This window comes from Temnothorax americanus, unplaced genomic scaffold (genome assembly GCF_048541705.1).
Source record: "Temnothorax americanus isolate GAGA-0224 unplaced genomic scaffold, ASM4854170v1 Scaffold16, whole genome shotgun sequence".
NCBI lineage: Eukaryota > Metazoa > Arthropoda > Insecta > Hymenoptera > Formicidae > Temnothorax > Temnothorax americanus.
In genome coordinates, this window is record NW_027509297.1 from 2,719,442 (window position 1) to 2,735,475 (window position 16,034).

At 33.9% G+C, this 16,034-nt stretch overlaps 1 protein-coding gene and 1 long non-coding RNA gene across 9 annotated transcripts in view; one reads left to right on the forward strand and one right to left on the reverse strand.

The window, feature by feature from the left end:
• The window catches only part of LOC143895616 (CUGBP Elav-like family member 1-A), a 553,022-nt gene that overhangs the window by 171,889 nt on the left and 365,099 nt on the right, over positions 1-16,034 (forward strand). The gene's annotated exons all lie outside the window — the stretch shown is intronic.
• The window catches only part of LOC143895628 (uncharacterized), a 342,321-nt gene that overhangs the window by 152,375 nt on the left and 173,912 nt on the right, over positions 1-16,034 (reverse strand). The gene's annotated exons all lie outside the window — the stretch shown is intronic.

Genomic DNA, 16,034 nt, shown 5'->3' on the forward strand with positions numbered 1-16,034 from the left:
GCGCGTCGCGAGGAAAATCATCGGAGACCGTGTAGCATCGACGACGCGTTTTACGCAGTCCCGGGGAAAAGTTTAACGTAATAAACGAGAAAACGCTCGGTAGGTGCTTTCGATTAGCGGAAAAACTCGTTGATTATTTAAAAAACTAAATTCTTTCACGCAAGTGTCATCTTCCCGCGGAAGTGTGTTCTCGAGCTTCTCTGGAATATAGAACGATCCTTTGAAATCGAACGATTGAATAGCGAGCTAACCTTATCGATTATCAACATACGGTGTCCTTGAGTACGCGATACATGTGGAAAAGACGGCGTTTCGCACGCGTTACTATATTATTTCAAGCCTTCGAGTTACGTTCGCAGAGGCCCTCAATCTGTCGAAACGTTGCACACACACTCTTTTATTCCTTTATATAATACTTATTAATAGGAAATGTCGGACAATTGTTCGTGCAAACGTCGATGTTGACCTTCTCTACTTGATACTGCCACGAGCGTTCGACGCGAGTTACTCGCTTAGTCGTTACTCGAAGTCGTATCGATTGCGTTGTTGAATCGTTCGCTTCGTTATACGCTACATTAGACCTCGTCACGCGCGGTACACATCGACAATGTTAGAATTATGAATGCGACGCATTCATGAATCGGGCACACCGGCGTCGCGATGGACGCGCGCGTCTATATAAGCCGTTTGTTTCGAAACCGGCATGATTTACATTTCGGTAATCTAGCTGTTGTGCGTTCCCATAAACATTAGGTTTAAGTGATTCTTCGTCTCTTTCTAATTCAATCTTTATAAAGGCCGGCGTGTGACAATGAATTAAACATAGTTAACAAATATATTTGTGGAAACGAATCTGAAGTAAATATATTTTGTAACTTTGGAAACGAAAGTCCATTTTCTTACGAACATACAAAATGCAAGAATATATTATTGAAAATGTTATTTCATTTTAATTTATAATTGTTGCAAATAATTCCAAAAACCGTATATTTCGAAAGTTTAAGAAAATATAAAAAATGGAAACTTGCGTTGTGTTGTTACTCATCGTTTAGAAGCTACAGACCATTAGTTAAAAATTAAGAGAGCAGTCGAGCATAATCGGAATACTCAAAGTTTCATAGTGAAGACTCTTAGTCGGCGGTTATAGACGGTACACGTGTCATTGAACATTGTGCACCCACCGGCTATAGTTGTAGCACGCAACGATTAAGTCGATGAGTGTTTCTGGTTGTTAGAAATTCAATGTTTCCTTAACAGATATTTGGTATTAGACCGGCGCATTTATTTATAAATCTACATTATTCGATATTATATTAGATAAATGAACAGTGATAAATGAACTTTTGATAACTTAACTGTATAATAAAACTAACTTGAATGTATAATCAGATCTTTTTTCTCAGAAATAAACAATAATATTGCACTCTATACTTTATTTATATAATTCGGAATTTATATATATATATATATAATTCAATTTCAATTACTTATATGACTCAGATGTTAGAGCGTTTAATGAGTAATGTTGTGTTTTTTTTTAAATTTTGAAAACGAAACTTACATTTAAAATATAATCATTACTTTTTTCAACTATTGTCTGCCACCTTAGTCAATTTCTCAATTTCATTTCGACAAACGCATGTCAGAACATATCTAATTATAAGCAAAGTAAATACATTACTTATCGAACTATAATACTTAATATATTTATATTTCAATGAAGATTTTGTTGATGTAATAATTAATTCCAAACTGATTATCAAATGTTACGTGAAATTCTCGTAATACCTTCTGACAATAGCCGATGAATGCGTTATAACGAGCACTTAGCGTCGCGTATTACAGTCGTTACGCGTAGCAGAAGGGTTAAATCCGCGAGATGCGATTCGACGTGTTGAGTCTTCCGAAAAAGAGTTTCCCCATTACGTTGTAGGTTGTAGGTCGACCGACCTTGCGTCTCGACCGGGCACGTTGCTTTATCGCGGCACGTGACGCTTGTGCCAAAGTCGCGGCAGTCACCACGCTCGCCGCGTATTGTCTGCGCGTAGCTCGTTGCTCGGCACCTACTTTCGATAGTGAGAAACGACACGGCGAAGTGGAAGACCGAATTGTCGTTCGCGGAAGTTCTCTCGCGTTTGCGGTGCGAATTGAGAAGAGGTCCCGCATAGGACGAGCTCGGCTCGAAAGAGCCCTGTCAAAGCTACTATTTTCTCACTTTGTAGACGGAGCACGAACCTCGAAGAGGTGAGTACGGGCTCGGCGGTATTAGCGAAACGGCACCAAAACAAGTGGTGTCGTCCTTGTCCTCGGCGCGGCCGCGGCGTGTCAACGTCCTGGCCTCCTTTCACGGAACCTTTACAAAAATCCGAGTTTTATTTTGTACTTGGAACCAAAAAGAAACGATCGTTAGTTTGCATATCTTTCATGATACTGAGCAAATTGTTCGACACACTAACAAGGATATGTGTATCAAAGATAATAAGATTTAAATTAGCATATATGTATTAGCATACATTACGATGCGTAATAAGTTTCCTGTTAATAGAGAAGACTGATAAATCATAAGAAGCTGGTGTGTATTGCACACGGACACAATTTACAGTAAAAAACTGAATCAATTCTTTACTGTGAAGTAATTACTTTTTTTTCCATTTCGACTGTTTTTCTTTCTCTTTTTTTTCTTCTTTCTTTTTCTGTTCGTATTGTAATTACAAAATCATTAAGAGCGAAATATTTCTTCGGCTGGTATTGATGTTATTATGCATAGGTATGCATATGAATGTTATTATTAGATTAAAATATCATGAGATACAAACGCATCTCACGAATAGAAATCACGTTAGCATTGCATATTATCATATCTGCAAATTACATCTACGCTTATTATACAATTATACAATTATAAAATCATAAAAAGGAAATGTTATACTAAAACGTATATATATAATATATACATATAAATATATATAACATGTTCCATTATAACATCGTATATCTTTGGCAAAAAATATGAAATATTTTTAATAAATTAGACCCATTAATTTACAAAATAAAAGCGTCAAAAGTTTTTTATACAGCGGAATATATGACACTGTTAATAAAACATTTTAAAAATTTATTGTGTTATAATCTGTAAACAACTTGTAAATAACTAAAAATATGCAATGCATGTAATATATTGCATATTTTTGTCCAAAATTGCAGTGATTATTTGTGTAAATTACGTCGATTGGCAATATAATTTATTGATTGTTTATGAAAAAACTGTGCCTCATATATTTCTATTTAATGCTATATGATAATAAGACAGATAGACGATGATAGCGTTAAACGATACCAAAATTACAATGAGCGTGAAAGGGAAGATAAATGCAAATGGAGAAGGTTAGAATCGCATTTTTATTGCGAGTATTGACGTATACAGGGTGCCCCACAATTGTTGGTACTTTTTTCATATTTAGATAGAGCGAGCCAAACTGAGTCGAAAAGTCATGTACCATTTTGCAATTTTCGCAATAGTTGACGAGTTATTAATGATTAAAAATCGACGTATTAGCCCGCCCTCCGCCAAATCCAAGCGCGCGGCGAGATGCGGCCGCCCCGCGGTCGGCGCGCGGGCAGTTGTTTACTACAAGCGGCGCGTAACGCCGGGCCCCTGTCCTATAAGCGATGATGGTTTCTCGCCTTTTTTAAATAGAAATAAAATTTTCTAACAACATAGAAAATTTTTTTGTGCGTACGTATGTACATATGTGTGCACATGCATACACCAGGAAAATATCAATTCTACTGCTTAAAAAAGCGATTACTCAATTTACCTTTTTTTTTAGTAAGTAACGGTTGTCTTTAAGCAAGAATATTTTCTTGATAATAGTCTTAAAATGTACAAATTTTAGAAAGAGTCTTTATTATGTACTCGAAAGAAGAATTTATACTCCTTCAAAGAACATAATAAAATTTTATCAAAGAAAAGTCAAAATAATAAATAAAATAATATGAGGACCCTCGAGATTAAAATAGGAGAAGGCTATGAGGGTCAGACGCAGATCACAATGCGTAATATCAGAAATAAGTGATTTATTCGTCGTTTTGATACATTACATCGATCCGTACGTTTCGGCTCAGTTTTGAGCCATCTAGGCTTCAGCGGTATAATAGTTACAGAAATTAAGTTACACGTTCTCCGTACCGTATGGTGAGTTTACTGATTCAAAGTATTAGAAACATAGACCAATTGACCCATATCTGTAAATTTGTTCAATTAATGTTGATATATTAAAAAGATCCCTTAGGAAACTCACCATTTGGTCTAAAAAACGTGGAATACAGAGCCATGTATACATAATGAATACTCTCTGGCTGAGAAGACTTGACGATCTTTATCGACACGACACATGCACAGCAATGATATGAAAGGTCTTGCAAGAAGAGGCATGTCGTAGGTCAACACACCGGCGAGGATTATAACAAAGCACGATTTGACACCGTCTCAAAATGACACGGTTTTCTTGCATCATGCATATGTCACGGTTTTGAGCAAATTGTAATCCATGCTCATGAACTTTGGTCGTTGGCAAATCGGCGTTTTACTATTGGTACATGCAATATTGTGACAGTGTCAAATCGTGCTTTGTTATAATCCTCGCCGGTGTGTTGACCTACGACATGCCTCTTCTTGCAAGACCTTCCATATTATTGTGTGTCGTGTCGACAAGATCGTCAAGTCTTCTCGCAGAGAGTAGATATTCATTATGTACGCATGGCTCTGTATTCCATGTTTTTCAGACCGAATGGTGAGTTTCCTAAAAGATCTTTTTAATATCTCAACATTAATTAAACAAATTTACAGATATGGATCAATTGGTCTATGTTTCTGATACTTTGAATCAGTAAACTCACCATACGGTACGGAGAACGTGTAACTTAACTTCTGTAACTACTGCTGAAGATGGCTCAAAGCTGAGCCGAAACGTACGGATCGATGTAATGTATCAAAACGACGAATAAATCAGTTATTTCTGATATTACGCACTGTGATCTGCGTCTGATCCTCATAGCCTTGACTTCTCCTATCAAAATAATTAGCAAATTGAATTTTTGTTTTATTTTGTATTCTTAACTGAAGAACTGAATAATTAGAATGTAGAATATTATTTATTTTAAGTAATATTATCAAGAAAACATTTTTTGTAAAGATCATCGTTACTTAAAAGAAGAGAAAACTGAGTAATTGGTTTTCTTAGCACTAAAATGATATTTTTTTACGTGTGCGTATACGGCACGCCATTTTACTATTTAATATCATTATAAAAATTCTATCAAATTAAATCAATACTTAAAGAAAAGAAATTATTATTATGTCTAGACATACTTATAATTTATCGAATTATTATTAAGCTATAATTGAAAATGCAGAATTACAATTATGTCTAGACAAAATATTAATTCTGAATATATTTTACGTTATGACATAAAAAATTTTTGGGAATTAAAATTATGTACATAATTGTAATTCCCGAATTTTACTTATGTACGCAATTTTAATACTTGAATTTCTATTATGTACAACACAATCGTAATTCTGGAATTACTTTTTTTCTTTTGGTAAGTAACGGGGTTCTTTAAGAAAGAATATTTTCTTGATAATAATCTTAAAATGTATTCATTACAAATTTTAGAAAAAGTCTTTATTATGTACTGGAAAAAAGAATTTATACTCCTTCAAAAAACATTATACTATTTTATCAAAGAAAAGTCAAAATAATAAGCAAATCAAATTTTTGTTTTAATTTTATATTTTTAATTGAATAGTTAAACAATTAGAATTTAGAATATTATTTGTTTTAAGTAAAGAGAGTGATGAGTGTATTTTAAGATTATTATAAAAATGAAATATTCTTTGCGAAGATGCGACCGTTAAAAGAAGGGAAATGGAGTAATTGGTTTTCTTAGCACTGGAATGATATTTTTTGAGCACTTCGAACAGTTCTTGCATTAAAATATTTTTATAAAGTGGATTAAACCTACTGGGGACACTACTTAAAAAAAATGCGCCATGCTATCTACCGCAAGGTGGTGTGGAAATGATAGCGCTCTATCATTTTCTTGCCACAGAAAAAAAAATTATTTTTTGGCTCGCGATCTTATATCGCGATTGCTATTCATGCACAATTCACACGCAAAAAATATCATTCCAGTGCTAAAAAACCAATTACTCCATTTCCCTTCTTTTAACGGTCATCTTCGCAAAGAATATTTCATTTTTATAATAATCTTAAAATACACTCATCACTCTCTTTACTTAAAACAAATAATATTCTAAATTCTAATTGTTTAACTATTCAATTAAAAATATGAAATTAAAACAAAAATTTGATTTGCTTATTATTTTGACTTTTCTTTGATAAAATGGTATAATGTTTTTTGAAGGAGTATAAATTCTTTTTTCCAGTACATGATAAAGACTTTCTCTAAAATTTGTGATGAATACATTTTAAGATTATTATCAAGAAAATATTCTTTCTTAAAGAACCCCGTTACTTACCAAAAGAAAAAAAGTAATTCCAGAATTACGATTGTGTGTACATAATAGAAATTCAAGTATTAAAATTGCGTACATAAGTAAAATTCGGGAATTACAATTATGTACATAATTTTAATTCCCGAAAATTGTTTATGTCATAGCGTAAAATAAATTCAGAATTAATATTTTTTCTAGACATAATTGTAATTCTGCATTTTCAATTATAGCTTAATAATAATTCGATAAATTATAAGTATGTCTAGACATAATAATAATTTCTTTTCTTTAAGTATCGATTTAATTTGATAGAATTTTTATGATGATATTAAATAGTAAAATGGCGTGCCGTATACGCACACGTAAAAAAATATCATTCTAGTGCTAAGAAAACCAATTACTCAGTTTTCTCTTCTTTTAAGTAACGATGATCTTTACAAAAAATGTTTTCTTGATAATATTACTTAAAATAAATAATATTCTACATTCTAATTACTCAATTCTTACATTAAGAATACAAAATTAAAACAAAAATTCAATTTGCTAATTATTTTGATAGGAGAAGTCAAGGCTATGAGGGTCAGACGCAGATCACAGTGCGTAATATCAGAAATAACTGATTTATTCGTCGTTTTGATACATTACATCGATCCGTACGTTTCGGTTCAGCTTTGAGCCATCTTCAGCAGTAGTTACAGAAGTTTAATTACACGTTCTCCGTACCGTATGGTGAGTTTACTTCAAAGTATCAGAAACATAGACCAATTGATCCATATCTGTAAATTTGTTTAAAATTAATGTTGAGATATTAAAAAAAGATCCCTTAGGAAACTCACCATTCGGTCTGAAAAACGTGGAATACAGAGCCATGCGTACATAATGAATATCTACTCTCTGCGAGAAGACTTGACGATCTTGTCGACGACACACAATAATATGAAAGGTCTTGCAAGAAGAGGCATGTCGTAGGTCAACACACCGGCGAGGATTATAACAAAGCACGATTTGACACCGTCACAATATTGCATGTACCAATAGTAAAACCCCGATTTGCCAACGACCAAAGTTCATGAGCATGGATTACAATTTGCTCAAAACCGTGACATATGCATGATGCAAAAAATCCGTGTCATTTTGAGACGGTGTCAAATCGTGCTTTGTTATAATCCTCGCCGGTGTGTTGACCTACGACATGCCTCTTCTTGCAAGACCTTTCATATCATTGCTGTGCATGTGTCGTGTCGATAAAGATCGTCAAATTTTCTCGCAGAGAGTATTCATTATGTATACATAGCTCTGTATTCCACGTTTTTCAGACCGAATGGTGAGTTTCCTAAGGGATCTTTTTTATAGCTCAACATTAATTGAACAAATTTACAGATATGGATCACGTGGTCTATGTTTCTGATACTTTGAATCAGTAAACTCACCATACGGTACGGAGAACGTGTAACTTAATTTTTGTAACTACCGTTGAAGATGGCTCAAAACTGAGCCGAAACGTACGGATCGATGTAATGTATCAAAACGACGAATAAATCACTTATTTCTGATATTACGCACTGTGATCTGCGTCTGACCCTCATAGCCTTCTCCTATTTTAATCTCGAGGGTCCTCATATTATTTTATTTATTATTTTGACTTTTCTTTGATAAAATTTTATTATGTTCTTTGAAGAAGTATAAATTCTTCTTTCGAGTACATAATAAAGACTCTTTCTAAAATTTGTACATTTTAAGACTAATATCAAGAAATATTCTTGCTTAAAGACAACCGTTACTTACTAAAAAAAAAAGGTAAATTGAGTAATCGCTTTTTTAAGCAGTAGAATTGATATTTTCCTGGTGTATGCATGTGCACACATATGTACATACGTACGCACAAAAAAATTTTCTATGTTGTTAGAAAATTTTATTTCTATTTAAAAAAGGTGAGAAACTATATCATCGCTTAGGACAGGGACCCGGCGTTACGCGCCGTTCGTGCGTAATTATCGCCGCTTGTAGTAAACAACTGCCCGCGCGCCGACCGCGGGGCGGCCGCATCTCGCCGCGCGCTTGGATTTGGCGGTGGGCGGGCTAATACGTCGATTTTTAATCATTAATAACTCGTCAACTATTGCGAAAATTGTAAAATAGTACATGACTTTTCGACTCAGTTTGGCTCGCTCTGTCTAAATATGAAAAAAGTACCAACAATTGTGGGGCACCCTGTATAAGAAAAAAATAAACTTGCATTATATTGTAAAATTGATTACGTCAAACACACACAATACCTACAATATACTATTAAAACATCCTTTTAGAATAATTTAGCGCTGATATTAAAGATTTATCTTATATATACATTTTTCTATTGTCTTTTTCTATTTTCTTGAAACTGTATTTATCGTTACAATAATAACGAATATTTCAATTTTTTTCAAATTATTGATTTAGTATTTAAAAGGCAGGATAAATAAATAATTTTTTTTTTTTAATGTGTATTAAACATATTAGTGTTTAACATCTCTCTTTACATTATTTCCATTATTCATATTCAAAGTCAAAATTTGTAATTTTTTGTTTAAATTATAATTAATGTATCAACTTTTCTATAATCACAATAAGAACTGAATTGAAATTACGAATTGATTGAAATACAGTAAAATGTCAAAAATGATTTTATTGATGTTATTAGAGTTTTCTTAAAATTATAATATCGCAATACACTAACAGTAGATTAAAACTTGGCAGTGCTTATTTTCTACCGTTGTATAGTCAACAAGGCCGTATCGTGTGAAGGAAATCCTGCTTAATTGCATTAATAACACCATCGTATCGCGACTATGTTCGGAAATTGAAACTTCTTAGTTCGTGGTGAGCCAAGTGCCTCCTTCAGCGCCCTTCACACCATCGCCGGAGTTTCTCGTGGGAAGAAGCAAGCGGGTGGTGGTGGTGGTGGTGGTATGGTGGAGGCGTTAAAGGCGTTCTCTTTGGCACCTCTATAATTAGGCGGTCAAATTTACCGACCTCCCCGAAAGAAAACTCAGAATAAGTTTACGTAACATAAAGTCGCGAAACTATCCCATCACCGCCGTCGTCTTGTTAACGCTCGCTAAAGTTTTGACCGCGGCCTGGTTACAGAGTCGTGAAAAGTGATCCTTATTCATCGCTTTTATATGTAGACGCCCTCAAATTTTTACAATAGAATTTTTTTTATCTCAAATTCCTGTACATTGCTGGTGATTGTACATTGATATATGTTATATGTGTATGAATATATGTATATGTTTTATTGTTATACGTACAATAGAGATGTATGTTACATTGGAACGCGTTTTTCAATTTCTAGTTATACTGCAGGGGCTTAAATTTATGCTGCTATATATGATATAACTAGTAGATACGATAATATGTATTATTACCTTTGTTATTACAATAGCGCTGTGATATTATTAGGTCAATGCTATATAAGTAAGCAGAAGTGTGGGTGTATTTTATTACGACAGTGTCAAACGTATTATTAGATCAATGTTGCAAGGATAGGTCAAATGCTAATTTAAACGACATATGTACATTTCAGTCGAATGCCTTATGACAAAAACTGACATTCGCTTATGCTATATATAAAACAAACTGAATTTAGAAAGATCCGAATTTAAAAAAATTTAGAATTGAAATTTTAGTTATAAGCGACAAATATATGAATATATATATAAATACAGAGTGACCGTAAAGTTCTTATATAATTTTAAATTTTCTTTACTTCTGTTTTATATATGACAGAATTAGTCTGGAAAACGCGAATAAATAATTTAAGCTGTTTGAAAGAATTATTTGTTTCTGGGATTGTTATTTCTTACCATATTGATCGTCGTTACACAGAAATAAAAGCCGAAATATAATTCTGAACATCTATATAAATATGTTTTGCAGTTTACAGTAATATCTTGAATCACGTTATTCTGGTCTGCGAATCGTGGTTGAGCAAGGTTATTGGAATAAACAATAATCTTAACATATCCTCAGAAAGAAATTTAACGGGCTCAAGTCTGGTGAATGTGATTTTTTGTTAAATTACAGTAAAATAAATCGATTATTAATACATATTGAACTTCACTATATTGCAATTCTAATACATATTACGTATCTATGTGTGTACATATATATGTATATACAAAATACCTATATGAAATTATAAGTTAATAGGTTATTAAGGTTATTTATAAATTGTAAATAATTTGAACAGCAGTCGATAATAATGAGAAATTTTTTATCTAATTATTTTACGTGGTATGCATGTCCATAGCAAATTTTCTACGCGAAAAAGATTGAAAGAAAGATAATTGTTATATAATGTAATGAATATAATAGTTTTAATTGAGAAAAATACATACATATAATGCAAAATGGGTACAATTAGGTCAGCATTATATATGTATACACTAACCTATTTTTATAATTTACTATTTCATAGTTGTGCTTCAGCACTCTTGTGCTCCCTTTTGTTTCGTACATCCACGATCGTGCTCTAAATGCTAAAGTGTTATTTACACGCAAATGTAATGTGACTCGTAAAACGTTGCGGGATGCATACGCCTTTGGCAAGAATCCAATTTTAAAGTATAAAGCGATCGAATCGAAGATTCGGGAACTGAGCACTTGCGTATTGGGGAATCAAACGGATATGTGCCACGCAATTGGTCTGATCGCTGCAAAATGCAAATAAATCGCACCTTAAGGAGATCACGATTTTTTCTGTATGCTTATGCAGGCAGCATCTGTATGCGCTCTATTTATACTTTTTGCACTTGAAAAAGCAAGAGCGCTATTTAAAAACCACTTTCTGTATGCTTGCCAATCGCGCGTATCATTGTGCACACGTGTGCGAGTCAATACTAACGAAACAAGACAAAATTGAAGAAAAAGTATTAAGTTTTGAGGCCACAAAGTGTTGAACATATATATATAGGCATAATTAGACTTCTGGCCGTTACGTAAATTTTACGTAAAAATAACTATTCATTTATTAAATATATCTGAAAAAAAAACAGAAGAAACTAGATATTTATTAATTAATTACGAAATACTATAATACATTAGAATGCACAGGGTGCTTATGATATTGTCAAGTGTTCTACATTTTATCTTGCAAGTTATTGCAAGAAAATTTCTGTGTGAGAGAGATTAATATTTATTTTAATTAAATATTTAAATTTAAACTAGCTAAAGTTAAAGTAGCTAAAGAGCTACTTTTGAAAATTATCCTGGATAAAAAAAACATCTCTAACTTTACTTCTAAAACCAATTAAATAATAAAAAATCGATAATAGTATATAAATTATTTTAGAAATATAATTCTTTTTAGACGGGTGAAATAACTGAAGTTAACCATTTTTTAGAGGACAAATTTAATTTCAAATTACAGTGACAGGCGTATGGTTTCTCAATATGCCACACGTAATTGAAGTTTAATGACGTTTTCCAAGATAACTAAATCCTCAGCAATCTGCATCGCCGTTAACTGGCAAGAACTCAGGTTTAGATCTTATTTAGAGCGATAAGAGAAGAGCGACGGCGAGGAATTAGTTAATTAGTTTTGCCGGACGCAAACACCGCGATTGATGTCTTCATTTTCGGACATCGCGGATAGAACGCGCGGACACGCGATTGGTTTATTTGGGATTTAAAGCGATTCGTTTTGATTGGAAATAATCCGCAGCACCGTCCGGCAACGCATTCTGTATTTTCGCGATTTCGACAGTTTTTCAGCCGTTCCTGGTTTAATCTCGGAATTTCGGATAGCCGCAATTTTTGCGAGACAGCCAATCTACTACGTCGCTAGTTGATTACAACGCATTCGCTCGTTCAGCGCTCGCGCACTCGCCATGCTGGTTTTGCGCTTTTACACGATTCCTATCAGCGTTTGTTGCAAACATGTATGTCGAATGTCAGAGAAATTATTTTCGACGCATAGAAACGAACGGCTAATTGGAGGACTGGTAGTCAGAATCACATAACGAGTTCATTTCTTCAAAGTTTTTTTCCTTTTATTTCGTTTAGCAATTAATCGCATTGATTAATGTAAGAACCAAGCATGGTCGCACATATAATAGACAGAATGACGAAAAGAAAATTTAAATCTTGATAATTTAAACAGAACGCTGCATCGTTTTTACTTTTTACTATAACGACCGCGATGGCGGAACTATAATACCCAGCGAGACGCAAATATCTCCGGCTAGTTATCTATGTCGGTTATCTATGTTTCGAACAAGATTGTTCTCCGTATGGTTTATCAAACTACATATCATATACAGTCATAATACAGAAATGTACATGTATATTACTTTCGATGTGTTACGTCGGATCTTTGGTTCGCTATCACTGTAATGGGATACGTTCTGCGAAGCGCTCGCCTGGATAGAAGATCAAGTTTGTTTCTCATTATTTATCTTTTTCATTGCGTCATGATGTGCCCATCATCGAGCATATCAACAAGATATGAAACGTGTCTAAATATATAAATTTGTTAATACATTTTAATATTTTAGTCAAAGAGATATATAAAATAGATGAATAAATTTTGTCTTTTCCAAAGTTGAAATTGTGATATTCTTAAAATATCTTTTGTGATACTATAATTTGCATACACTTACGGTAAATACTAAAACTCTGCATTAGATGAGGGTCAATTATTAGTTGCAGTTTTTCTCTTGGACTTAAATTTGCATTTATCACACGTGACTTCGTTTACCGTGCCTGGCACGTGATGGTGTTACAAAAACTGTCTATATCGTCGATAATTATTATGAGCACACAGCATGGCGCCAACAGTAGCTTCCCCAGAACGTAACACAACGCGGCTACGTATATTCTCGTGAACAACATTGTGGGCGGAATCACGTAGGTGTTTTTATCGTACGTAAAGTGAGGCACCTGCCGTCCCTTTTCAACAGAAATCTTGAAGTCGGGGTGCGCAACGATGCTTCCTCTATTTGTAGGCCCTTGTACGCTCCTAGGAATAATTATGAACCGGCCGTGGAATGTTTTATGTTTCACTGGTAATGTTCGAGCAAAAGTATTTGAAAAATATTTACGCTGTTTGTGCAATTAAATTTACGCTGGTTACTATAAAATTTTTATCTCGGCATATGTATTCAAATAATATAAAAAAAAAGAGTATCAAAATAGTGGCGGATAGAAAAACTATATTTAGCATAAGAATTAGAAATGCATCCTAAGTTGAATAATTGAATTATAATTGTAGATAATTAAAATTTATTTTTAAACTCATGAGCATTAGGCACAGGTTTAATTTAGGCATTAAAATGCACATTAACATTTATTTTTATACTTAATTAAAATCTAAAATTATATTATAATTTACATTAGTTTCATAATTTGATAATTTTATATCATATGTATAGGATAGTAACATAATAATACAGTTATTTTTCACAATTATAATCTGAGCTATTCTATATACAAGCAATAATGAATATGCGACACACAAAGATACTCATGCGTCCATACAGTAAAGATTTTGGCGAAGATCGAGGTGTGGAAAGTGCTGAGGCGTGCTGAAAAATGCAACGGTGCCTACTACTGCGACAAGCAACCAACGGCGCGCGGTTTGCGATGTATCTGTGAGCGCGCGAATGCCACTGGATGTCTGGCTACGTACGCGAGCAAACCACTTCTCTTCCCACGCGAAAGTGCTTACGTCGCCGCGACGAAGAAGCGTTCGGGAAGAGATTGCGGAGCGCGGCAAGAGAGGTTTTTTTGGGAGGAGTTTTTCCCGCGTTTTTTTTTCTCCTGCTCGCTCCGCTCTCGCGCGGTCTGGTTTTTCCTTTCTCGAAACCGAAGTCCCGTTACTCTCTCGCCCTTTGTTTCCCACGCGAAAGCGCTCATTACGTCGTTTCGTGTCGGAAGGCGAAGCCGTAGTTACTAATTTCGCTCCGCCACCCTCAACTTTAATTCTCATTCGCGAAAACACAATTCGCGGTAGCGCTGTTGCCGGTTTAACAGAGAATTTCCTGCCGACAAATCCCACTGTGGAAAATCCGCTCAATGTTTTCCACATTTTTTAATGAGACTGACTTTTTTCATATCTTTTTCACGTTAAACAAGGTATTTCGTATACATACATCTTTACCTATTTTTGTATCAATTTTTGAAATATTTCTATTATTTTTTGTTAATTTCGATTTTGCACATAATAACGGAAAAATGCGATATATGTCGCACTGTTGGTAGACGATTGACAGAAAACGAATTGAACAAGATACGAACAATTTCAAAATCCAATCTATTTTCTGTAACGTTATATATGCATCTTTCCGGTAGATTTATACAAAGTTAATCGAAATATGAGCGGTTATAAAATCGTTTTCCGTATCAAATGTTGCAACTATCGACAGTTACTGCACGAATGTATCACGTATTTCCTGTGTTGGTGTTTGATTACACGCGCAAGCACTTCTTACGCGAAAATGCTGACGTTGCTAGGAGTCGAGGCTTGAGCGTCTTCGCCGCGGTCGCGAATCCCGCGCTACGCTTTCTCTTTCGCGACAGAACGTTGCACAGAAATTCGTTACGAGATGTAGCGGCAAGAGGTGAAATTTCGACGACGGTTCGTGATTAAAGTTGCAACAATGAACTTATGTAGGTCGCGCAAAGTGGGGCAAAATAGTGCGAAAATGTATAATCGATATCGCGTATTTGAATAAGCTTGCAAAAATATCCAAGTTATTTTTATAGATGGCGAATGATAACAAGAATGGAGAATAAAAACGAATTATGTGACCGCATTCACCATACGCTTGTATCTTTAATGTTAGCTATATGAATGATTGTATTGCTATTTATATAGCCATTTATACGTAATTTGCCATAAACAATATAAACATTGTATTAATTCTCTTCCCAGTGCAAATGCAATGTATTTTTCTTCATTCATCAATTGATATTACGTGCAATTTTTTATATAGTCTTTGTTACATCTGTCATCTTTATGCTTATAATATGTTCATGTCGTGCAAATTTTGTACAATATTATCGCACATACTTTCTGCATTTCTGATGTTTTGCGTTGCACAGATATCAAATAAACCAGGCATAAATGTACATAGGTATGCAGAGAACACTTGTCTTATTGCATCGCATAATTAATAATATATTCTGATTAAATTTATTGTAAACAAACAACATATATAATGTTGATTCGCGCATGTTGGACGAAACACTTTAATATGGTACCCTAACTTCAAAGCATCACATATTTATCTCTCTCATATTGACTGCGGAGAATAATTACTACAATTATCGTGAACTTTCTTTAGAGAGATTTAACAGTTAACAAAACATGATTGAAATATTTTTTTAACACTGCACGGACACCGTGAGCTTTTTAAGGCACAACAGATTTTTTGTATTTTACAGTTTTCTTCTTAAGTTTCAACACTTAAAAAAAATTGCAATAGTCCTGGCCTTATATAAATATAGAAATCACTTTTTGAAACCTTAAAAA